The sequence below is a fragment of the Phyllobates terribilis genome, unplaced genomic scaffold (genome assembly GCF_046119375.1).
Source record: "Phyllobates terribilis strain yellow unplaced genomic scaffold, ASM4611937v1 Scaffold_5__5_contigs__length_657084704, whole genome shotgun sequence".
Classification (NCBI taxonomy): domain Eukaryota; kingdom Metazoa; phylum Chordata; class Amphibia; order Anura; family Dendrobatidae; genus Phyllobates; species Phyllobates terribilis.
The window spans coordinates 529944094-529971398 of NW_027362765.1; positions in this window are offsets into that span (position 1 = coordinate 529944094).

A 27305-nucleotide genomic window follows, 5' to 3' on the forward strand; every position below is an offset into this window, starting at 1 on the left:
CGTCCAACCCTGTTGAGAAGCAGTCTTGGCTAAGAAAAGTTTGTGGGAAGGTTCACGGACACTCTATGGCTGCTTTTTTACTGAGGAGGAAACAAACGCAAACACGGGGAGAACATACAAAGTCCTTGCAGATGTTGTCCTTGCTGGGATTTGAACCCAGGATCCCAGCGCTGCAAGGCTTCAGTGCTAACCACTGATCCAATGTGCTGCCGTTCACCCTCTAATATCTAACAGGCTGGAGAAACTTGCACCTACTGCCACTCTATATTCAGCTCCTTTGTGAGAATATTAATTTGGGCAGCCACTCAGTCTACCAAATAAAATTCCTAAGAAGGAAATTGGGGATGGCTTCGCTACTGGTACTGGGGCCAGTGCTAATACCATGGCGTCGTACCATAGTTTGCTGGAAATATTCCAGGCTGGTAGGAGTCAAGCAAATTTCCACAGAAAAGTACCAGCAGTAATGTTCAGGCCACATTTCAAGTGCAAGCAGCTTTAGAGGACTTCCTGGGAGAAATGACATGCAGGGTTGATACGGTTTCCCTCTATGCCAGTCTTTTCACCGAGCTAAATACAACTCTCAGCCAAAAAAGTTGTGGACTGGCTCCGTACCGTCCCTGGCCACATTCACCTGTCCACATGTTTGTGGTTAGGCAGTCCTTCCCAGTAAGTGCACTGGGGAGGGCACAGGTAATGTTGTGGGACCCGTGCTTGTGGAAGGCGGAGGCGATACCGGGAAATATATTGGCGGCTGGGGACCGAGTATGGACACCCGGCCGCCGCCGGCATGAGGTTGTGAAAAGCTTCTGCCTCCACGAGCTTAAAAGGCCATATTTCAAGTGCAAAGAGCTTCCCAGAAATCTGACAGTTTAGTGTTGCGGCCTGTGGGTGGCTGGCTGCATACTTGCACTTGCATTCCAAGTGACAGAAAACTAAGCAGATGGTGGCCTCTATCATCATCATGGCCTCACCTCGGCACTATAAACTCTCCTGAAGGAGAAGCCAGGGCCCGCCGGAGGAGTCTCCGGTTCTCTGGTGGGCCAGTCCAACCCTGCCGAAAAGCAGCCTTGGCTAAGAAAAGTGTGGGGGAAGGTTCCAGGACCCTCTATGGCTGCTTTGTTAATGTGGATTGGCCATGCTTATGCATGTTATTTCTCAAAACACATTACAGATGAGGCCATTGTCCAACTCCGTATTCAAGAAATTAAATGCGCAAAGAAAGATGTGTGTGTGTGTGTCAAAGCACCACCGACAAGTGCGAGTTGATGTTGGACGGGCTGCCATTGCTTCTGCAACAAGCTCAATTGCAGGACTTCCTGGGAGAAATGACACGCAGGGTAGATACGGTTTCCCTCTATGCCAGTCCTTTCACCGAACTAAATTCAACTCTTAGCAAAAAAAGTTGTGGACTGGCTCCGTACCGTCCCTGGCCACATTCACCTGTCCACGTGTTTGTGGTTAGGCGGTCCTTCCCAGTAAGTGCACTGGGGAGGGCATGGGTAATGTTGTGGGACCCATGCTTGTGGAGGGCGGAGGCGATTCCGGGAAATATAGTGGCGGCTGGGGACCGAGTATGGACACTCGGCTGCCACCGGCATGAGGTTGTGAAAAGCTTCCGCCTCCACGAGCCTAAAAGGCCACATTTCAAGTGCAAGCAGTTGTCAAAAATTTGGCAGTATAGTATTGCGGCCTGTGGGTGAGTGTGTGGCTGTCTGCATACTTGCGCTTGCATTCCAAGGAATGGGGTAGGGACATCTGAATGCTGCAGTGGGACAAGGATGTGGACGGTGATTGTTGCAAGTCTGCAACGACAGGTGCATAGTTTGAGGCATCTTCGCATGTGCCAAGGATCACTTGGATCTTCCCCATGCTGTTCCCATGTCATTTGAGCACTGTTCCCATCGATTTGGGCAATTTTTAGGCCCTCTGCATACCGCTGGGGGGAGCCGCCTGAAGAATGCTCGAGTTTCCCATAGACTTACATTTGGCTCGTTGCTCGGGTCGAGCACCCAAGTATTCCAATTTGCTCGACCCGAGCAACGAGTACCCGAGCATTTTAGTGGTCGCTCATCACTAGCTGTAATGCCTTCAGGTACTCAGGACGGTCCCAATCGAGTACAGCACGGATCTTCTCCAGATCTATCCGAAAACCCGATGATGACAACAGGTACCCCAAAAGCTGTACCTCCTGGATGGCGAAAACACATTTCTCTAATTTGTCATATAGTTTGTTATCCCTTATTATCTGTAGTACCTGTTTAACATGCCCCTGATGAGTCTCAAAATCAGGTGAGCAAACCAAAATATCATCCAGACAGACCCCCACAAACCTGCCCTCCAAATGATGGAAAATATCGTTTATGAATTGCTGGAACACCGCAGGTACATTGATCAGACCGAGAGGCATAACCAGACTTTCAAAATGCCCCTCGGGTATTGAATGCCATTTTCCATTCATCCCCCACTCTGATTCTAACCAGATTGTAGGCTCCCCTTAAATCCAACTTGGAGAACACCTTAGCTCCCGCAACCTGGTTAAATAAATCTGGAATTAGAGGAAAAGGGTACGGATCTCGAACGGTAATTTGATTCAATACTCGGAAATCTAAACAGGGATGGAGACCGCCATCTTTCTTCTTCACGAAGAAGAACCCTGCTCCAATGGACGAAGATGAGTGTCTGATATGTCCCTTCTCCAAACTTTCAGCAATGAAATCCTTCATTGCTTGTCTCTCAGGGCCATAAAGATTATACAGTCTGTACATTGGTAGTTTAGCTTCAGGAGTCAGGTTAATAGGACAGTCATATGCACAATGAGGAGGCAAATCCTGACACCCCTTCTCCAAAAATACATCCTCAAAACCAAACAAAAACGCAGGTAAGGTCTCTGTATAGACAGCAGAAAGGGAAATGTTTAAGCAATTCTCATGACAGTAATCTCCCCATTCAACAATTTCTCTGGATTGCCAATCCACTATCGGATTATGTTTCACCAACCAGGGTAGACCCAGTACAATTGGAGTGGAAAGGCCCTCCAGGACATACCAAGGAATTACTTCATAATGCAAAGACCCCACCCAGTCTTATATTATGTACAATCTGAGTCAGAGCTCTCTGTGCAAGAGGCGCTGAGTCAATGGCATAAATAGGGATGGGCTTGGTAAATGTACAGCAAGTAAGCCCATGAGTTCTCACAAACCCATCATCAACCATGCTGACTCCAGCTCGACGGTCCACAAACACAGAAATTTTCTCAGTCCTGCTCTCTAGCACCACCTCTGCCATCAGGACAAACCGAGAACTGCATGATAAGGACAAACACACCCCCTGATTATCCAACTCCACACTACCAAGGGTTAATTGAGGTTTTTTTGCTTCGGAATCAAGGGACAGGCCCCAATAAAATGTCCCTTTTTACCACACAAAAAAACACATGCCCTTTTTCTTGCGGATCTCAGGGGAAACATACGATGCAGACGCACCCCCTAACTGCATGGGTTTCTCCAACTCCACCAGTACAGGTTCACCCCCAGACTGCCCCCGGCAAAGGGGCGTTGCCCCAAAAAGGGGGCTTAGGAGAAGGTGGTCTCACCCACCTATCCCGAAGGCATCTATCACACGTGTAGCCTCCAAGGACTCCGATGTTTTGTAAACTGCTAAGGCATCCTTCAATCTTTCAGCAAGGCCCTGACAAAATTGGCTTCTAAGAACCGGGTCATTCCATTTGGTATCGGTTGCCCATCTACGGAATTCGGAACTATAAGTCTCCACTGACCGATTCCCCTGCTGAAGTCGACACAGCCTGGATTCAGCCATGGAGATTCAGTCAGTATCATCACAGATGAGGGCCAGAGCCTGAAAAACCCTTCTACTCACTGGAGACACATTGAAACATGTGGCAAAGAGAAAGCCCAGGATTGAGGATCTCCTTGCAACAGTGAGATCACAATCCCCACTCGCTGCTCCTCATCTCCAGAGGAGTACTGTCGAAGTTTAAAATACAACTTAAAAGCTTCTTTAAATACAAAAAACCCACACACAAAAAAAAACATGTCAGTATTTTTTTTTTTTTTTCATATACGGCCGGTGATAATGTTACGCTAGTTGAGGGAAGGACCAAGTGTATGAAGATGACAAATGGGGGGAAGCCCAACAACTAGGGAAAGGGTGAGTGGAGACCCATAGGCAGATCTTCCAACACCCTGACTACCTCACCGTCCCTAAATAGGTTGCGCACCTATCGCCGAGCAGGATACCTATTCCTCAACTGTCCCTAGAGCTAGGCCCTAGGTAGGGAGGGGAAGGAGTGAGCACTAGTCAGCCCCCACTGCACCTAAAGACAAACAAGGAAAACATACAAGGGGATACAATAAGCTTGATAAGACACCAGAGAGAAAGCGACAATAATCCACCAAGAAACTCCAAGAAAAAAGTAGCCAACTGCTAGTACTCCAGGCCTGAGCAGGGGAAAATAGTTCTATCACTGGCGACTCTCTGGAGACACTGAGAGTTTTTATACATCAAGCAAGGGTGTGTCAATTAGCAGCAGAGGGTGGAGATCACTGCTGGGTCCCAGCGAAAGAAGGATACAACTACACTCCAGGATGAAAGGTTCAAGAAGGTGTCTGCAAAGCCAAGAGCTGGCTGAGAATACCCTGACTTCCTGTGATGTCATGTCAATTTCTCCATGAGTTCCTGGATCTGGAAACTGATGGGAGGGCGGGGCTCCAATTAGCAGAGCTCACTTTGCTCTTGTGCATACTGCTGCAGACACAGCTCTTCCTACTAAACTTTCCTTGTTGCTGTATGTATAAAGCACAGTGTATATACACCCCTTTGCTCTATACCCTGTGTAATGTATATAAACTCTACTTTATATTCTTTATAATATGAATACATTAATGTCTCACACCCTCTACCCATCCATCCTATGGTAGGACATGATTAGTTAGTAGAAGGCAGTAGGGAATAATTGCCAGGGCTCTGTTCTGGTGCTTTGTGTTATTTCTATGCAGTGACTCTCCTGCAGCAGTGTTCTGGATAGGACATTATGCTGAAGCTATGTGTGATGCTGGGGGAGGATTGAAAAAGGTTAAGGCAAAGTTAAAGGGGATATGTCACTGTAATCTGCTGGCCCAGCACAAGGAATGTTGGGAAATGTAGTCAGAAGGGAGCAGAGGATGCTGAGAGCAGAGCTGGTGCTGGGGGATAGGAAGTGAAGCAGAAAGGCGTAAAACTACATAAAATTAGTAGAAAAGGTACATGAGGTTCTTTAGGGGCATTATTCTTAAGCATTTATGGCAACAACAGTAAGTGAGTCAGGGTAGTGGGCAACTTCTTATTTATCTTATTTTAATGAAACCGGTAAATATAATTTATCGGCAACGTATGGCTCCATAAGTAGATAAAATGGAAACCACAAATTAGTACTTAGCACATATTTGGCTGTTCCTTCTAAAGCAATTGAAATCTATGCCTGCTATGAGCAGGTGCAAATTTGCCTTATTACTTACTGCATTTCCAAGCATAATTGAGAGAACCTATCATCAAAATTATAATACCTAAGCAATGGCATGTGTATTAATGCCCTTTTAGAAATTAATTTTAATATTTTAGAGAATTCCAGGGTTTTAATTTTATGTTAATGCACCAAAAGTGCAGCGAGTTTAGACCCTGCACTTCCAGATTTTCTGGCTTTCTCCCGATTCCTTGCCCACCGCCTTTCTCTGGTCTTAGTGACCTGCCTCACTAGAACTTTTTCAGAGTTTGACAAGTGGGTATATCCATACTGCCCTGGCTCTTCCTCAGCTCCACCCATTTTGGATGCGTTGCTTGAGATTGCCATGAAAACACCAGAAGTAGAAGCATTTTTGAGTATCTCCACATTTTGCAAAAATATTGCGATTTTTAAAAGTGTTCCATGTCAGCTTTCTGGCGAAAAACACTTTGATGAATCGAAGCTCCAAGTTTCTTCTACCAATCTTTAAAGTTTACATAGTGCAGTTAAGGTCGGTAATGTTCTGGCATTCACCAACCCAGGTTTATCCATCGGATGCCAGATAGAGAAGCATGATCCGTCACTCCACAGACCATGTTTCCACTGCTCTAGAGTCTTTTGGCAGAATGATTTACATGAATCCACAGGTCACTTGTCATTGTGTTTGGTGATCTATGGCTGGCATGAAGCTGTTCAACAACGTAACCCATGCCATGAAGCTCTTGATGCACAGTTTTTGTGCTAGTTTTATTGCCACAGAAGGTTTGGAACTGGATTCAGCAGAGGGTTGGTCAATTTTATGCACCATGTCTCTCAGCACTTGGTGAATCTGTTGTATGTAGTCTGCCACTGAATAAATTGCATATAAAAGCTTCAACTTTTTAAAAATATCACTCACAGTGGATCATAGAATATTTATAAGGGAAAAAATGTCACAAATTGGCTGGTACTAGCTGTGTCATCCTACTACAGTGCCACGCTCGATGTCAGTATGCTCTTTAGATCGATCCATTCATTCACAAATGTTAGTAAAAGTAGACTGCATAGTAAGGGGCTTGATTTTATACACTTGTGGCAATGGGACTGAATGTAAATTCTAAATTCAGTGTTTAAGTAAGTCCCTATTCTTTGTCCATATAGTGTTTCAAATTGATATGTTATATTGTATTACACTTTTTAGCATAACTTCTGGATTTGGTTTCCTTTTTGAAAAATAATGCTGTATAAGGAGAATAATTAATTCGAAGACATAACATTTGTCAGCAAATTTGCATTGCGAGGGGTTAAACATTAACAACGGTATTGTATAAAAGCTTAAGTGGATTATAAGGTCTACCAATGAACTCACCCCCTCCTCTTTCTGCCTCGAGGTTATTTTGTGTGTCTTCTTGGATGGAAGCCTTCATACCTCTCCCTGGAGCCAAGATTCGGGGGACCCTACAATCTCTCATCATTTTCCTTTCCATCGATAGCTGCTTTCCCCACTCAGATATTAAGTATTCAAACCTCATTTGCATCCTTATTTTTCAATTTGCTGCCACAGTAGTTTAATTTATTCGATATAATTTCTTTTTCTGAGGGGACATTAATCATTGCCCTGTGCTTTTTGGCGCCTGTGGGATATGTGTGTGTGTTTTTTTTAAATCAATAAAATAAAGCAACTCTCCTCCTCCCCCCAACCCTTTGCCACAGGAGAAAAATATAATATCTCCCTCACTTTTTTCCTTGTTTCCTTTATAAAGAACATGGGTTAATTTGTCCTTATTTTCTAGCACGTAGCTATGTCTATTTCATATGAAATCAAAGCAGTGGAGTATATTTTAAGGGACTTTGTTTTGTCGCTCATATAAAATGAATATGAGGTAGATATTGCAAAGTTAATATAAAGTATATTCATTTAGCTGTCACAATATTTCTTCAATATTAGCTTTCAATGTACTTGTGGTTTAGATTATTTACGAATCACATCACAATAGTATTTTTTTCCTGCTGTATATTGGTATTAAAATGATAACTCCTGCTAGTATTGGAATTGATCCAGAGAGTCAAAATTATTCTCAGCTGAACAAATCCAAAACGGATAAGGAACATATGACCAGCCAGGGCCCTAACATGAGGGAGGCTACTGGGGCAGCTAAACCTTTGTCCAGTGTGAAAAATTCTGCATACAATACTGGACTTAAAACTGTCATGAAACCTATCCACTACTTCATATAGTAGTAAGAGAGATGGGAGTTAGATTTATGCTCAGCATGATGGTTCATGGGTAGATACATGGTCAACTTAATTAGGCTATACATTTCATCAATGAATAGGAGTCTTCAACAGGCCATCATATGGCCATCCTTTCCTTTCCCTTTATTTCCCTGCTTTCCCTTTCCTTTTCCTTTCCTTTCCCTTCCCTTTCCTTTCCCTTTCCATTTCTCTTTAATTTCCTTTACTTATCCTTTCACTTCCCTTTCCTTTCTCTTTGCTTTCCTTTCCTTTTCCTTTCCCTTTCATTTCCTGCATCATATGTACCCTAACATTTGTGAATATACCCTAATATCAGAATCAAAGAAGAGGGTAACAAATCAGCTAAACCCATATGATTTTCTGCCTTCCAGATGCAGAGCATAATAGATGTCATTAATAAGACTGGGGAGACAACTCTTTTCCATAATCTATAAGGGCATATGAATGTCATAGAGATGGCTCACCCCACTTAATCTTTAGTGCAGAGCGTCACTGTAACATGACCATGTATTATACAGTCCAACATTTATTTGCATGAACATCATGAAATACACGCAAAATGTAATAAACTTTAGTTTGCCACGTGTTACAGAAGTTGGGTATAATGGATGTCCATATAAAACTTGAATCTATCTGATTTTCAATTTTTCCTTCTTATTATACAAATAAATTAGTTAAATAAGTACCTACATTGCCAAAAATTGTCTTACTGTATATATTTTTTTAACATTTAATGGTAATTATTTTCGATGAATGGTAAATATTGGAATTATACTGTCTAATGTCATTGCTGTTTTGGAATTACTGGAGATTATACTTGTTGACCTTTTGACTTCTTTATATCGCCATCACACTTATGAACCTTTATATTTCAGAATATTTGAAATGGAATAGAATCTTCCATACTTTTGGATTGTTGAAATTGGTACAAATATAAATTTACTCATATTAAGCTATATAATAAGCATGTTGTCTAGATTTTATTTTCACATTTTTTATTTTTTTTGCCCCACTCCATCATCTCTCTTGCTTTTAGACTAAACTTTTAAAAGAATTTCAGTTATAATATACATTTTTTCATTACAAACAAGAATGAATTGTTGATTTCTTGTGGGCATTCTTTCCTCAATAAAGATGTTCAATCGTTGGAATGACCGAAAGGAACACAAATAAATGACTGTAAAAGGCAAGTTGCGTTATACAGTGGGGAAAAAAAGTATTTAGTCAGCCACACCACACACCAAGCTGCTTGCCTATTGCAGATTCAGTCTTCCCAGCCTGGTGCAGGGCTACAATTTTGTTTCTGGTGTCTTTTGACAGCTCTTTGGTCTTCACCATAGTGGAGTTTGGAGTGTGACTGTTTGAGGTTACGGACAGGTGTCTTTTATACTGCTAACAAGTTCAAACAGGTGCCAGTACTATAGGCAATGAGTGGAGGACAGAAGAAATTACAGGTCTGTGAGAGCCAGAAATCTTGCTTGTAATTGACCAAATACTTAGTTTCCACCAAAATTTGAAAAAAAATTCTTTCCAAATCAGACAATGTGATTTTCAGGATTTGTTTTCTCATTTTGTCTCTCCTAGTTGAGGTCTGCCTATGATGTCATTTACAGGTCTCTTATCTTTTTAAGTGGGAGAACTTGCACAATTGGTGGCTGACTAAATACATTTTTACCCCACTGTATGGCAGAGCACAGAAATCATGTTTATAGAGGGGAATGTTTGTTGTCGCAAAGCATGCACATTCCTTGGTTGAAACATTTTAGCATGTCTGTGTAGAAAGCATCGGCACTAGTGACGCGCCCCTGGGCCTGTGTCGCGCTGCGTTGCGCACGCGGGAGCTTACCCGGAGCCGGATCTGTTGAGGGTTGTAGTCGCGTGGCGGTGACCCGGTCCGTGCCCAGGGAGTCAAACTGAGCGGCGATGTATCAGCGGTAGATGTTGGACGACTACGCCACCCGTTGAGTACAGCTAAGGAGCTGCTGCTGCAGGGCAGACCGCTGAGGCCGGTGGTAGGATTGTGCAGCGTGATAGTATAACCCCCAACGGGAGGGGTATGGCCTCAGGGCAGCCGACGTGGATGATGGGGGTAGCAGGAACCACTCGGAGACGGTACGGTGTAGTTCAGGGTCTTTACTGGTGACAAAGATAGACCCTCCCGGAGTAATGGCTAGCGATTGGGGCCTGGTCAGTCCTTGAGCAGATGGGATCTCCCCTGGCCAGGCGGAGTTGTAGGCCTCCCAAACTAACTGTACTCTTCTGGCTACCTTGCTAGAGGCGGGTATAAGTAGCCCACGTCCCTGAGTGTACCGTGTGGTGCTCACCCGTATGGCCGGTGACTCGGGGCCTTCTAGTAGCTTCCGCTCCACGACGGCGGTGCTGGTCCCATGCGTGTGACCGTGCCTTCGGGTTTCTTGGCCAGAGGACCTGGAATCCCCTGCCTGACGGATTCTGCTGCTGGGTAGGAGTTAGTCCCCACAGCCTCGGACTCCGGGTCCGGTAAGAAATCTTCTCAGTCAGGGCGAGCTCTGCAGCTGCCAGCCCCTGACTCCTTGTAACACTGCTCCCACAGAGCTCCTGATGTTCTGTTCCTATATTTGCTTCTTTTCTCTGTCTCTACTTCTTCTCTACTCACTAACCCTGCCTCAGCCCTAGGTTTATATAGGGGAAGTTCTTCCCCTCCCAGGACTGGGCAGGAGGTGTGGCATGCATAGGATTCCTGACCAAGAGACCTCCCACCTGCTCTCAGACATAACATTGCTGTTACTGTGGAAACCAGATCCCTGGGGTGCCACATTCCCCCCTAGTGAAATTTAGTACTCCGGGACTAAACATATTTTAGAAAAACATAACAAGATATAACAATAACAATACACTAAAGAAACACATAAAGGTGGTCACGGCATGTCCGTAACCGGGTGCAGTCTTTGAAGAAAGCAAGGTGTCCATTTCACCCAAACAGGGAGACGTAACCAGGTAGGGGTCTGTCCTGCCCCGAGTCCTTAACAGTCTTTAGTCCATTCCTAGGTTACGCTCCAACCAATTGTACAAGGATTCCCGGTAAACCCACCAAGGACTCCTAAAAATAACTAGAAACACATAATTATTTACAAGTAACAAGAAAAACAGGTAACCATAAATAAAACAACTTATACACTTCAAATCCTCCAACGTGCGGGTAACTGGCCTCTCGTGGCCCTAGTGGACCTACGGAGCTGACTGTCTAGCCCTGAACTACAGGGTGTAGGAGCTGTTAAGGGTAAACTGGGCAGCGGTCTACGGGCCCTTTGGCTCACTAGGGATATGGCAGGCTCACTGCAAGCAGAGGGTTGATCCTCCTGGTCTGCTGGTGTGGGGTCTTCTGCCTCCGGGACCGGCTGTTCTTCCAGCTCTACCTGTTGCTCCGTAGGTGCTTGGGATGCTGGTTGGAGGAAGGTGAGTACGGGTACCACAACTGCACCATTGACTTGAGTCCAAGACCGAGGGAAGTCTCCGAGCACAGTACTAACCATATCTTCCCTTTCCTCTACGGGTCGATGGTCTTCTTGTTCCTCTTCAGGGTTCCGTAGATGTTCAGGACACTTCTTCAGGTGATCCCGGGATACAATGGCTGTGGTCTCCCCTCCGTTTTTACTGATGGTACAGACCTTCGGGTTCTCGTGGCTTGAGGGCAGTACGGTGTACGGGTCCTTCTCCCACTGGTCGTCCAACTTGTGGAGCCGTCTTTTCCTCTTCAAGACCTGCTCTCCGGGCACCAGGGGAACAGCGGGAGCATACTGGTTGTAAGTTTTCTCTTGTCTCTCCCTAGCCTGACAGAGACTTCGCTCCACGCTCTCCTGTACTTTCTGGTACTGCTGCTGCCTCTCTGTGTCCCAGTCTGCTTCTGGTGAAGTGTCCTCGGGTGTCAGGACTCCCATTTCCAGGTCAACAGGTAACTTACCAGGTCTCGCCCTCATTAGGTAAGCCGGGGTACAGTTGGTGGAACCTACCGGGATGTGGTTGTATAGGTCCACTAGATCGGGCAGCTTCTCAGGCCACAGACTGCGTTCTTCCAGGGGCAACGTTTTCAGAAGATCCATTACCACCTGGTTCATTTTCTCACAAAGTCCATTAGTTTGCGGATGATAGGGTGTCGTCCTTATCTTCCGGCAGCCATACAGATTGCAGAATTCCTGGAAGACCTCCGCTTCAAAGGCAGGTCCCTGGTCCGTCAGCACTCGGTCCGGGTACCCGTGTGGACGGCAGAAGTGCTGCTGGAAGGCTCTAGCTGCTGTTTGAGCCGTTAAGTCCTTGACGGGGACGACAACCAAGAACCGGGAGTAATGATCCACGATGGTTAACGCGTAGACGTAGCCACTTCTGCTTGGGGTCAGTTTTACATGATCCAAGGCTACCAGTTCCAACGGCTGCCGGGTGACGATGGACTGCAGGGGAGTCTTCTGGCTGGCACGGTTCTTCCTCCTCAGGTTGCACGGGCCACAGTCTCTGCACCACCTCTCGATGGTTCCCCTCATGCCTACCCAATGGAACCGCCCGCGCAGCAGGAACTCCAGCTTCTTCCATCCGAAATGCCCAGCTCCATCGTGGTATGCCTCCATCACCATGGCTGCGTCTCGTCGTGGCACCACTACTTGCCAGATTAGTTCATGCGTCCGGGAGTTAACCATCCTGCGGCACAACTTCCCCTTGTAAAAGAACAGTCTACTCTTTTCTGCCCACAGTTGCTTGGCTTCCTCCGGAGCGTCTGGGTCAAGGTGAGCCTCTGGCTGAGTCAGCATCTCCTTCACCAGCCGGACAGCAGGGTCACTGTCTTGCGTTTCCGCCCAGTTGTAGTGAGGTAAGGGGTTAAGCGTAGCGCCTTGCTTACTCCTTACCCGATGGGAATACTGGATAGTCCCATGACGGTGAAACGCAGGGAGTTCGACTTCTTCCAGTCCCTCTGGATCTTCTCCTACGTCCGGTAGGTTTGGCATCCTGGACAGGGCGTCCGCGTTGGTATTGGAGCGTCCTGCCCGGTATTTGATGGTGAACTCGTAGTTGGACAGGCGGGCCATCCATCTCTGCTCTAGGGCACCGAGTCTTGCCGTGTCCAGGTGCGTCAACGGGTTGTTATCCGTGTACACGACGAACCGGGAAGAAGCGAGGTAGTGCTTAAAGCGTTCGGTGACTGCCCACACCACTGCCAGGAACTCTAGCTTAAATGAGCTGTAATTCTCAGGGTTTCTTTCGGTGGGGTGCAGTTTTCGGCTGGCGTAAGCGATTACTCGCTCTTTCCCCTGCTGGATCTGGGACAGCACGGCTCCTAGCCCGATGTTACTTGCGTCGGTGTAGAGGATAAAGGGCTGGCTGTAATCCGGGTACGCCAGGATTTCATCCCCCGTGAGGGCCATCTTCAGCTGGCGGAAGGACTCTTCTTCCATCTTCTCCCATCTGAAGGGCGGCTTCTGGTTCTTGGCCTTCCGGGACTGGCCTATCAGGAGGTCCTGCATAGGAGCTGCCTTTTTGGTGAAACCGGGGATGAACCTGCGGTAGTAGCCTACCAACCCGAGGAACTGCCGCACTTCCTTTACACTGGAGGGACTTGGCCATTCCTTAATTGCGGTGATCTTATCAGGGTCGGGAGCCACTCCGTCAGCGCTCACCACGTGTCCCAGGTACTGCACCTTTGGTTTCAGGAGGTGACACTTGCAGGGTTTCACCTTTAGGCAGTAGCTTGCCAGAGCTTCGAACACTTCCGCCAGGTGTTTCAGGTGGTCCTCATAAGTCTTAGAATATACGATGACATCGTCCAGGTACAACAGGACCGTCTCGAAGTTTCTGTGGCCCAGACAGCACTCCATTAATCGTTGGAAGGTTCCTGGTGCGTTGCAGAGTCCGAACGGCATGCAGGTAAACTCGCTAAGTCCCATCGGGGTGGTGAATGCGGTCTTCTCCCGGTCCGCCTCTGCTACAGGAACCTGCCAGTACCCACTAGTGAGATCCAAGGTAGAGAAGAAGTTAGCAGATCTTAAAGCAGCCAAAGACTCCTCTATCCTTGGTAAGGGGTACGCATCCTTGTGTGTGATACGGTTGATTTTCCGGTAATCTACACACATCCTCATGGTGTTGTCTTTCTTTTTGACTAAGACTAGTGGAGCTGCCCAGGGGCTACAGCTATCCCTGATCACCCCAGCCTCCTTCATGTCTCTAAGCATCCCCTTGGCGTGTTGGTAGTGTGCAGGGGGTACGGGTCGATACCTCTCTTTTATGGGAGGATGGTCTCCCGTGGGGATGTGGTGTTCTACCCCCTTGACTCGCCCGAAGTCTAACGGGTGTTTACTAAACACTCTCTCGTACTCTTGAACCACCCGATAGACTCCCTGTTTCTGGTGTGAGGGAGTGGAGTCAGTACCCAAATGTAGTTGCTGACACCAGTCCTCCATTGTTTTCTTGGAGCCGTTACCTTCCTCCGGATGAGATGGAGGCAAGGGTTCCACAGATTGTATAGCATTTTGGTTAATGGTATATAATTTGGCTAGCGTGGCATACCGGGGCAGGTACACTTCCCTCTTCCCGATATTGATTATGCGAACGGGCACCCTCCCATGGCGTACATTAACCACCCCCCGTGCTGTCAAGATGGTGGGCCTACTGTCTGAGTAAACTGGTTCTACCATTGCCTGGTAATCTCTACCTCTCAGACCAATAGCTGCCCGGCACCAAATCATCATTTCACTTTTTGGGGGCATGGCAATAGGGAAAGGGTCACACATTCTCACGCTACCAATCTCACCGCCGGAGAGTTCCACCTGTTGCCGTCGCATCAGTGCCCGGATCTCTTTTTGGAGCACTCGCTGCTCGCCGGAGCTGGCGTTCTTGGCAACCTGCTGTAAAAGGAAAATCACCTCTGCAAGACAATTTTCAATTACATTAGTTCCTAGAGTTATCTTTGGGTGACTCTCGTGTTTGTCAATGTCTACAATGATCAGTCCCTGTGCTGCCAGTTCAACTCTACCAATTTTAATGGTCACCTCTTTAAATCCGATCTGTGGCACGGGCTGACCATTGCTGGCGATGATACTCAAGTCGTCGTCAGGGTAGCGGGTAATATCCGAGTCATTCCAGTACTGCTTGAAGAGCACGTACGGGATGGTGGTGACCTGTGACCCGGTGTCCAGTAGGGCACTCATAGGAATGCCATCCAGTACCACAGGCAAGACTGGACGTCCTCCCACATATTTGTCGCGCCAGTTCGATGGGCCTGATGATCTTTTTCCTGGGGTTTGGCCCTCTACCCCAGGTTGTGCCAGTTTAAAGGACAGTACCTTGCCATATGTCCGGGTTGATTGCAGCGGCGGCAGACGGGTTGTCCGTCCTCGTTGTATCGGTCGCTGGGTCTTCCTCTGGCCGGTGGGGTCCTCCTTGGTCGACGCCACGGGATGTCCTCCGGTCCGGATGCCAGCTGGATCTTCCCTGGAGTAGAAACCTGTAAAGACTGCACAGTTCGGGTTAGCGCAGCAACGCTTTTAGCTAGCTCTTGGACCTGATGGTGCAGGTCTGGAGCCGGATCATTGCTCAAAGCCTGCGCATCAGCTCCCACAGGCCCTGCCGACAAGGGCGCCGCCTCCTGGTGGTAAGTAGTAGTGGGGCGTCTGTGGGTCACAACGCCACCTGGTGCCGGTTCTCGGAGCACCCGGATGGCTCTGTCCTTGACCTGTGCAAATCCCAGATGAGGGTCCTGTAAGGCCATTGCCCGCAACTGGGTTCGGTGGGCATTGCAATATAAACCCTCTATAAATTGTTCAGTCAACAGCCTGTCTCGTCTCCCACGCCGTCAGGGTCGGTCTGCTTAATGGCTCTCAGGGCCTCTTGTAGGTTCAGGGCATAGTCCCTTATACTCTCATGTGCCCGCTGTTTGCACCCGTAGAATCTAAGCTTGATCTCGGCTGAGGTGCGGGTATCAAAGGTGTCCCTCAGCCGGGTTAGTATCCCTGCGACAGTCCTCCCCCCAGGTGGCCAGGACTTTACCTCCCTTCGGGCTGCCCCAGTTAATTGGGCCACCAGGATGCTCACTTTTTGCTCTTCTGTGAGGGGGTACACCTGGAAGAGGCTATCCAGCTTTTCTCTAAAGTCATGCAGGGTATGTGACTCCCCTGAGTACTGGGGTAGCCAGGCCGCTCCCGGGATATAGGGCATGGTGAAAGGCATGACTGCAGCAGCGATGGCGCTGGCGGGGGTTGAGGCAGTGAAGCTCTCCTCCGTATCCGACATCCTCCTCCCCCCTAGTGGACCGTGGCCTACCTTGCGATGATCCTCTTCCGTAGGCCGCGGCTCCGCAGTAGATCGTCAGGGTTGAGGACCTTCCGTCGCGCTCCTGTGACGTCGGCGTCTGCTGGGCTCCTTCCAGGACCTTACGCGACGTCCGGACGTGAGGCGGGGCTTCAGTTCTCGCGCGCTTTCGGAGTCCACGCCCCTCTTCTTCCCGCGCGACGTCTTCAAGATGGCGTCCAACGGCGGGAAAACTCCACGGAAGGCGGGAAGAAGGCTGAAAATGGCGCCGGATGGCGGGAATCTTCACCGATGGCGGGAAGAAGGCTGAAGATGGCGTCGGATGGCGGGAATCTTCACCACAGGTAAGTTTGAACAGTCTCTTTCAGGCACGCAGTACCCGGTGGTTGCGGGCACGAGATCCTGCCGACTACGCCAAAAGTTGACGCGCCCCTGGGCCTATGTCGCGCTGCGTTGCGCACGCGGGAGCTTACCCGGAGCCGGATCTGTTGAGGGTTGTAGTCTCGTGGCGGTGACCCGGTCCGTGCCCAGGGAGTCAAACTGAGCGGCGATGTATCAGCGGTAGATGTTGGACGACTACGCCACCCGTTGAGTACAGCTAAGGAGCTGCTGCTGCAGGGCAGACCGCTGAGGCCGGTGGTAGGATTGTGCAGCGTGATAGTATAACCCCCAACGGGAGGGGTATGGCCTCAGGGCAGCCGACGTGGATGATGGGGGTAGCAGGAACCACTCGGAGACGGTACGGTGTAGTTCAGGGTCTTTACTGGTGACAAAGATAGACCCTCCCGGAGTACTGGCTAGCGATTGGGGCCTGGTCAGTCCTTGAGCAGATGGGATCTCCCCTGGCCAGGCGGAGTTGTAGGCCTCCCAAACTAACTGTACTCTTCTGGCTACCTTGCTAGAGGCGGGTATAAGTAGCCCACGTCCCTGAGTGTACCGTGTGGTGCTCACCCGTATGGCCGGTGACTCGGGGCCTTCTAGTAGCTTCCGCTCCACGACGGCGGTGCTGGTCCCATGCGTGTGACCGTGCCTTCGGGTTTCTTGGCCAGAGGACCTGGAATCCCCTGCCTGACGGATTCTGCTGCTGGGTAGGAGTTAGTCCCCACAGCCTCGGACTCCGGGTCCGGTAAGAAATCTTCTCAGTCAGGGCGAGCTCTGCAGCTGCCAGCCCCTGACTCCTTGTAACACTGCTCCCACAGAGCTCCTGATGTTCTGTTCCTATATTTGCTTCTTTTCTCTGTCTCTACTTCTTCTCTACTCACTAACCCTGCCTCAGCCCTAGGTTTATATAGGGGAAGTTCTTCCCCTCCCAGGACTGGGCAGGAGGTGTGGCATGCATAGGATTCCTGACCAAGAGACCTCCCACCTGCTCTCAGACATAACATTGCTGTTACTGTGGAAACCAGATCCCTGGGGTGCCACACTAGTATACACACCATTTTTTTTATAATGTTTAGATCACAAGGATGGCTTAATGGGTAGTTGGAAAGCGGGCCCTCAGTCAAATGTGTATGGGCAAAAACGAATCCCGGCACTCACATGTTGTGAATTAATCTCATTTATTTCCACATCTCAAAACATTTCAGCTCATCCAGAGCCTTTCAATTGACAAAGGCTCTGGATGAGCTGAAATGTTTTGAGATGTGGAAATAAATGAGATTAATTCACCACATGTGAGTGCCGGGATGCATTTTTGCTCTTGGATATATCACTTCTCCTCGTGCACCACAAAAGGATTGCTGAGTGCCGACTGCATTTTGAACATTAAAATGTGTATGGGAGCCTTGGAAAATGAATTGTTGGGAAGTTAAGGACTTGGCATGTCAGATTTCAAACTGCCGATCCTTTTGTTCTCAATGAAATAAGCTGTCACCAGGCATGCCTAGCAGAGACTCTATCATAAAGAACACAAGAACACTCAGCTGAGCACACACTCCTATGTATGGGAGAGATGACCCACATGGTTGTAGGTCAAATGATCGGCTGAACCTTTGTTCAGCTAAGAGCTATCTAATGTGTATGGGAAGCTTTAGCGTTACATTTTTATTAACAAAAAACATATTACTAATTTTTAATCCAGAAAATAATGTTCTAGGATCAGTCTAAAATGATTTACTATACAGTAAATTTAAAGGTTCAACTGTATAGGTCCAAAAAAACAAAAACGTGGTTATTGGTCTTTTGAGGATGAGAAAAAAGTGTGAATTCATCATATTTGACCAATGTCTGTGTGACACAGCGCTAAAAGATTCCATATAAACCCTTTCCAAAGACTTTTCACCTGGATTTTTTCTTGTTACTGTAAAGGCTTATTCATATGGCTATATAGGAACTTCATGTAGTGCTGATGTGGTGCCCCTGCGGGTCCATTTGCCACAGAGGTACTGCATCTCGCCCAGAGGTGTGGTATCCCACTCTCAGGTAAGGAGGGAGCACTACCCGGGACCCACACACCCACATCCAATACACTCCACTTCAGTAGGGAAGGGCGAGATTGCTCCTAAGGGAAAGCACAGTTCCTGGTCCCTAGCTGGAGGGTGGAACTAGGTAGAGGAGGCGGGTGGAGGAAGAAGCTCAGTGGAGCATAGAGGGTAGGAGTATAAAAAAATGTAGAAGGTTCTAGAACAGGCAAGTCTCCTATTCCAGTGTTTGGAGCAGGAGGTCAGTTCTGCTCAGGGGAGCAATGGGAGCAGTTCAGTCAGTCTCCTGTTCCAGTGCTTGGAGCAGGAGGGGAGTTCAGTCAGGGCCCAGCCAGAAAGGCCCAGAATGAGAGATTGGAAAGAAGAGAGGAGCAGTGAGGAGGGCTCCAGGAGAGACAGAGGGGATACCAGGAGCACGGCAAGTGCAGAGGTCACCAGTGCACCCAAATTCACCCGGACTTGGAGGGATCAGGCCGCAGAAGGGGACCGGCCCCTAACTAGTGGAGAACAACCAGGCTCAGATAGACAACCGGAGGCTGCTGCATTTTCAAGGTGCTGCAGCCAACATCCACAATTACATCGCCGAAAAGGTGGCTGCATAGGGTCCAGGGGACTGAGAGCACGTCGCCCAACAAAGCCCGAGGCCAATGGCTTGATACACTGATTGTGAGGCGCAGGGCAGGAGAGCGAGAGTCAGCGCAGTGAGACGACCAGAAAAGGTACATAGAAAGGGGTCCCATTTAAGTGCTTCTGAGATACTTGAGAGATTGCTGAACCCCTACCCCGAAGGACACAGAACGACGTGGGAGGTTACACATTCGCCATTGTAACCTGGAGAATTGAACAACCGTGGGTAAAATCTGAAGACTGCACCCCACTGTGTCTTTGAATAATTGCTGCGCCATCATCAGCCCTGCATGACACTGTCCCTGCCGACAACATCTACTCTTCAAATCATCTACACTGCCCTGGAGCTTAACTCTGTCTGTGGAGAGCTGAACCAACTCTGCTGCATCACCATCAGCTCCAGTGGATCTGCATCGCAGCGGCGGCCCCATATAGCCGCATACCACAGGTGGTGACACGAACATTATCTCTAAAAACTTTATTTCCTTTTACTTTCCCTTTAATTGACCGCCCTGGTTCACGGACCGGGTCACTGCCACCATGACATCCCCAGCACTGACCGGCTCGGCTGCCGAGTACCCCACGGCCCAGGGGGCGCGTCACTATATAAAGCTTTGGATCAAAGTTATATTACAGAGATTATCCCTGTAAGCAATGCTCTATATTATAGTTTGCAATGGAACATAACATATTTTTTGTTGTTGACAACAAAGGGATGTAAATTAGGGCCCCAAGGAAAACGATAGGCTCCAAATTATGGCTCTGTACAAGTCAGAGATTGAACAGAGCTGTAAAAATTCCATACTATCATAAATATAGGGAAAATTCGAAAATTAACAGAAGTTTCTAGGGCTATCGGGTAGTAAATCAACCTTTTCCATATTTCCATGTTATGTGACAAACTAAAGGAAAAACTGGAGAAAAACAAAGATGTTTCAATGACAGTTGTGTGGCAGCCTTTAGGGAGCATGTGTCCATCAATGCAAGGCAGGAAACATAAGCACATTGATATCCCAACTTACTCAACAAGACCTGTATCAAATCCTGCTTGTAGAGTGTTCATTGAAATGTGTAGAACTCAATTAGATAATGAATGGTAAAATGGATAAGCCATATGTATTCATGCTTCCAGTTCATAAGATTACATACCAATTAAATAATTATTAATTTGAATTACACTTTCTAATTCCACATGACAAAGAGAATAAAGGAAAAAAAACAATTACATTGGCCTTAGATTAATGAGCTGTTTAATTGACAACAATTAACAGTCCAATTAGCTAAATTTACGTTAATTAACATTTTTCCAATTTCTTCAATGAATAATTATTAAATCAACAAAAACAGGTAAAACAGATAGCTGGTGAATATGATTTCATTAATTCCCAACACGGTACTAAAAGGAATTAACATTTTAGAAGCATTTTTACATTGGTATGAAGATCATCTACAGTATATGCCCACCAAAGCCATGGATGACTTTACCACATGAAGAATGGCATAAAAAAAAGCAAAAAACAATTTCTGAATTGTTGTTTTTTCTTTATTGTGCCTCCCAAAAATCGGAAAAGAAAGCGATCAAAAAATGCCTTGTGCCCAAAAATGGTACAAATAAAACTGTCAACCTGTCCCGCAAAAAATAAGACCTCATATTACTCTGTCGGCAGAAATATGGAAAAATTATAGCTCTCATAATATAACGATGCAAAAAACAGTTTTTGCAAAAAATTAAGAGTATTTATTAGTGTGTGACAGCAGCCAAACACAATAACCCGATATAAATCTCGTATCGCTGCACCGACCCAAAGAATAGAGTTTTCTAATCAATTATACCGCATGAGTAACAGCGTATAAAATAGAAACCAATTCTTCACCTGCTGTTGATTTGTTCATGCTGCCTCCCAGAGAACGCAGTAAGGCTCGGCTCACATTTATCCTTTGCTGAGAGCTTTAATCATGGTTTCCATGTAAATCTCTCTGAAATACGTGATTCAGACGCAATCCCAGGCAGACGATTCTCTATAATAAGGCAGATGGAGTCACTGTGGACACCGTCTGGCATATGATCCGGCGGTGTACGTCTTTTTAGGCATGCATAAAAGCACCGTCGGTGCACCTCTGAATAACAGGGCACCTCTGAACAGAGGCCAGATGGAATCCAGAGTACCTCTGCTGCCTCATTATAGTGAATGGATCCCTTAGAGATTTCATATGAATTACATGGCTCAGAGATTAAAATGGAAATCCTGATATCAGTGCTCAGTGAAGAGCACAAGATAAATGGTAACATTTTACATAACATTTTGGATCACAATAAAAGCTTCGACTCAATCCAAAAAAAAGCAAGTAGCCACTCAGGTACATCATCTGTTAATGGAAATATAGGGGGCTTCCATGTTACTCATAGAACAAAGGCTCTGGAAAAGCAAAATGGCCCTTTCCCCAAAAAGAAATTCAGCAAATTCTGTTCTCCCAAATCCAAATTCCTCCCCTTCTGAGCCCCACAGTGTACCTAAACCACAGTTGGCGTCACATGTTTGGCATTTCTGTAGCGAAGAGAGCCAGCCTAAGTTACGGGTGCATGTCTCGCATGATCTGGGCATAACGCACTGGTAACTACCACGTACTGGTCACTGCAACAGCAGTTTGTAATTTTCACTCAGCACCATCCGCTGCTGCTTGTTTCTAGAAAACCCCCATGTAGTTAAAAATCCTTACCACACCTATAGATAAATTCTCAAAGGGGTATAGTTTCCAAAGTGGAGTCACTTGAGGGGGGATTCTGCTCTTCTAGTACTTGGGGTCTCTGTATATGAAGTCTGCAAACTATTCTAGGAAAATTTGAGCTCCAGGAGGCAAATAGCCCTGTGGCTAAGCAGTACTACCCAGCCACAGCCATCTATGTAGTATTTCTACATTCAGCAGAAATTGTGTGACTAATTTTGGTGCCATGTTTTACCCATTTCCCAGTTTGAAAATGTAAAATCTGAGGCTAAAACAAAACTTTGGTGGTAAAAATTTAATTATTGTTTCTTCACTGCTCATTGGTGTAAAATTCTTTGAGGCACATGTGATGTCAACATGCTCTCTGCACCCCTAGATGAATTCATTGAGAGGTGTAGTTTGTAAAATGGGGTCTCTTATGGGGGGATTCTTCTATTCTGGAACCTTAGGGGCTCTGCTAATGTGACATGGCACCGTCAAACCAGTCCTGCAAAATATGAACTCCAATATGGCGCTCCTTCCCTTCTGAACTTTCCCATGTGCCTCAAACGTAGTTTTCGACCACATATGGGACATCGGCATACTCAGGAGAAATTGCACAATAACTTTGGGGTCCATTTTCTCCTGCTATCCTTGTGAAAATGAAAAAATTTGGGGCTAAAACAACATATTTGTGGGAAAAATATATTTTTTTCATTTTCACAGATTAATGTTGTAAAATTCTGTGAAGCACCTGTGGGTTCAAGGTGCTGACCACACATCTAGACAAGTTCCCTGAGGGGTCTTGTTTAAAAAATGATGTCACTTGTAAGGGGTCTCCACTGTTTAGGCACATCAGGGGCTCTCCAATGCAACATGGTGCCCACTAATTATTCCAGCAAATTTTGCATTCAAAAAGTCAAATGGTACTCCTTCCCTTCCGAGCCCTGCCGTGAGCCCAAACAGTGGTTTTCCTCAACATATGGGGTATCAGCATGCTCAGGAGAAATTATACAACACATTTTGGGGTCCATTTTTTCCTTGTACACTTGCAAAAATAAAAAAAAATGCTTCTCAAGTAAAATTTTTTGTGAAAAAAATGTTAAATGTTCATTTTTTTCATCCATATTCCAAAAATTCCTGTGAAGCACCTGAAGGCTTAATAAACTTCTTGAATGTGGTTTTGAGTACATTGAGGGGTGCAGTTTTTATAATGATGTCACTTGTGGGTATTTTCTGTCATATAGACCCCTCAAATTCACTTCAAATGTGATGTGGTCCCTAAAAATATGGCATTGTAAATTTTGTTGGAAAAATGAGAAATCGCTGGTTAACTTTTAACCCTTATAACTTCCTAACACAAAAAAATTGTTTAAAAAATTGTGCTGATGTAAAGTAGACGTGGGAAATGTCATTTAGTAACTATTGTGTGACATATCTCTCTGATTTAAAGGCATAACCATTAAAATATTAAAAATTGCAAAAAGTTACAGTTATATGAAAAAGTTTGGGCACCCCTATTAATCTTAAGCTTAATGTTTTATAAAAATTGGTGTTTTTGCAGCAGCTCTTTCAGTTTGATATATGTAATAACTGTTGGACACAGTAATGTTTCTGCCTTGAAATGAGGTTTATTGTACTAACAGAAAATGTGCAATCTGCATTCAAACAAAATTTGACAGGTGCATAAGTATGGGCACCTCACCAGAAAAGTGACATTAATAGTTAGTAGATCCTCCTTTTGCCTCTAGTCGCTTCCTGTAGCTTTTAATGATTTCCTGGATCCTGGATGAAGGTATTTTTGACCATTCCTCTTTACAAAACAATTCCAGTTCTGTTAAGTTTGATGGTTGCCGAGCATGGACAGCCCTCTTCAAATGATCCCACAGATGTTCAATGATATTCAGGTCTGGGGACTGGGATGGCCATTCCAGAACATTGTAATTGTTCCTCTGCATGAATGCCTGAGTAGATTTGGAGCGGTGTTTTGGATCATTGTCTTGCTGAAAGATCCATCCCCTGCGTAACTTCAACTTTGTCACTGATTCTTGAACATTATTGTCAAGAATCTGCTGATACTGAGTGGAATCCATGCGTCCCTCAACTTTAACAAGATTCCCGGTGCCGGCATTGGCCACACAGCCCTAAGGCATGATGGAACCTCCACCAAATTTTACTGTGGGTAGCAAGTGTTTTTCTTGGAATGCTGTGTTTTTTTGCCACCATGCATAACGCCTTTTTGTATGACCAAACAACTCAATCTTGGTTTCATCAGTCCACAGGACCTTCTTCCAAAAAGAAATTGGCTTCTCCAAATGTGCTTTTGCATACCTCAGCCGACTCTGTTTGTGGCGTGCTTGCAGAAACGGCTTCTTTCGCATCACTCTCCCATACAGCTTCTCCTTGTGCAAAGTGCGTTGTATAGTTGACCGATGCACAGTGACACCATCTGCAGCAAGTTGATGCTGCAGCTCTCTGGAGGTGATCTGAGGATTGTCCTTGACTGATCTCACCATTCTTCTTCTCTGCCTTTCTGATGTTTTTCTTGGCCTGCCACTTCTGGCCTTAACAAGAACTGTCCCTGTGTTCTTCCATTTCCTTATTATGTTCCTCACAGTGGAAACTGACAGGTTAAATCGCTGAGACAGCTTTTTGTATCCTTACCCTGAACAACTATGCTGAATAATCTTTGTTTTCAGATCATTTGACAGTTGTTTTGAGGAGCCCATGATGCCACTCTTCAAAGGAGATTCAAACAGGAGAACAACTTGCAAGTGGCCACTTTAAGTAGCTTTTCTCATGATTGCATACACCTGGCTATGAAGTTCAAAGTTCAATGAGGTTACAAAACCAATAAAAGTGCTTTAGTAAGTCAGTAAAAAGTAGGTAGGAGTATTTAAAACAAGAAAATGATAAGGGTGCCCATACTTATGCACCTGTCAAATTTAGTTTGAATGCAGATTGCACATTTTCTGTTAGTACAATAAACCTCATTTCAAGGCAGAAACATTACTGTGTCCAACAGTTATTACATAGATCAAACTGAAATAGCTGCTGCAAAAACACCAATTTTTATAAAACATTAAGCTTAAGATTAATAGGGGTGCCCAAACTTTTTCATATAACTGTATAGTGGTCAGAATTTTAAAAATTGATCTGGTCATTAAGGTGCAAACAGCCTTTGGGGGTAAAGGGGTTAATCATAAAGAGGGTGACAGCAGTGTTAGTGGTTTCTTCTTACCTCATTACCCATGGCATCTCTAGTTTTACATCACAAAGATTGTATAGACCAGTGTGATCTGCCTCTTCTTAACCCATTACGCCTGTTATTTCCAGTATTAGAGTGAGAGTGTTAGAAGGGAGGTCACAGAGCAGGAGGTTGCAGTAGTCAAGATGGGAAATGATGAGGGCATGCACTAGTGTTTTTGCAGATTCATGGTTGAGGAATGTGGGGATCCGGGAAATATTTTTGAGTTGGAGTCGGCAGGAAGTGGAAAGGGCTTGGCTATGAGGTTTTAAGGAGAGACCAGAGTCAAGAGTTACCCGAAGGCAGTGAGCTTGCGGGACTGGGGAGAGTGGGCAGCCATTGACTTTGATGGATAGGTGAGTTCGGGGGTTGAATGAGATGGTGGAAAAATGATGAATTTGGTTTTATCCATGTTAAGTTTTACAAATATAGCAGAGAAGAAAGATGAAATGGAGGACAAACATTGTGGAATTCTGGTGATATCAGGTCCACAGAGATAGGTAGATAGGTAGATCTGCTTGTCATCAGCATAGAGGTGATATTGAAAGCCGTGAGACTCTATGAGCTGTCGGAGGCCGAAGGTGTAGATGGAGAAGAGCATGGGGCCTAGAACTGAACCTTAGGGGACACCGACAGATAGGGGGTAAGATAAGGAGGTGGTGTGTGAGTGGGAGAAACCTAATGTCCTGTCTGTTAGGTATGAGGAGATCCAAGATAAGGCCAGGTCTGTGATGCCAAGAGATAAGAGAGTCTCTAGTAAGAGAAAATGGTCCACTTTGTCAAAGGCAGATGACAGGTCCAGAAGGAGGAGGACAGAGTAGTGTCACTTGGATTTGATGGTTAGTAGGTCGTTGGTGACTTTAGTCAGGGCCGTTTCAGTGGAATGGTGCAGTCAAAGGCCAGATTGTAAGCAGTCAAAGAGGGAGCAGGAGGAGAGGTGGGAGGACAGTTCAAGAAGGATGTGTTGCTCCAGTAGTTTTGAGGCATAGGGGAGAAGTGATATGGGGCAATAGCTAGTCAGAAAGGATGGGTAAAGGGAGGGCTTTTTGAGGATGGGTGTGATCGCAGCATGTTTGAAGCATGAGGGGAAGACACCAGTTGTTAGTGACAGGTTGAAGAGGTGGATTAGGATTAGGATGAAGACTGCAAGCTTGTGGATGGGGGATTGTGGACCTGGAGAGGGAAGAGAATGTGATTAGGTTGTAGTCAGAAAGCGAGAGAGGTGAGTTAGAGATGTTAGATAGGGAAGAGAGGCGAGTGAAGATGAGGTCCAGTGTGTGGCCATCTTTGTGAGTGGCTGCGGAAGACCATTGAGCAAGGCCAAAGGAAGAAGTGAGGGATAGAAGCTTAGAGACAGATGAGTGGGAAGTGTCAATGGGGATGTTGAAATCACCCATGATGATAGTGGGGATGTCGGCGGAAAGGAAATGAAGTAGCCAGGTGGTGAAATGGTTGAAGAAGGTGGTGGCTGGCCTTGGGGGGCAGTAAATGACAGCCAGTTGGAGGTTGGAAGGGAAATAGATGCGCACACAGTGCACCTCAAAAGAGGGAAGAGAAATGGAGGGTGGCAATGGAATATGAGACATCAATGTGATAAACCTCTTCTTACCTCAGTGCCACTGGTAAGACAGGGTGTAAAGAAGTGTGAACTGCATTTTCTTACCTCAGAGCCCCTGGAATCTTCAGTACTAGATCATAAATAACTTTTATTGAAGCAAGGCCACACCCCGTCTAGTGAGCGCTCACTAGACAGGCTCTGGCCGGGAGCATGCATATCTCATACATCACTGCAGTTCCCAGCTCAGAAACCAGCGAAATACTCGCAGCGCACAGTGCGTGCACTGGGGGGATTCATAAGTTTGTAGTCACACAGAGTGACTGCAGACTTTTCAGACCAAACAACCCCTTTAAATTAGTGCCCCTGTTGTCTCCAGTATTGGATCAGAAAGACACAGTAGACAGCAGAATGAGTGACTTCTCCTTATCTCAGCACCACTGTTATCTCTACTAGATCATATAGACAAAGAGTAAAGCATTGTGAGCAGCCTCTTCTTACCTCAGCCCCCCTGTTATATCCATTGATATCAGAAAGACATGATGGACAGCAGTATGAACAGCCTTTTCTTACATCAGTACCCCTGGTATCTCCATTATTAGATCAGAAAGAGGGTGGGCATCAGTGTGAGCGGTCTCTTACCTCAGCAGCCGCAGTATCTTCAGTATATGATCAGAAAGACTGGGAGGACCAGTGTGAGCTGCCTCTTTAGTAAGGGTGGACTGGACAGCAGTGTATGTCACTTCTTCTTTC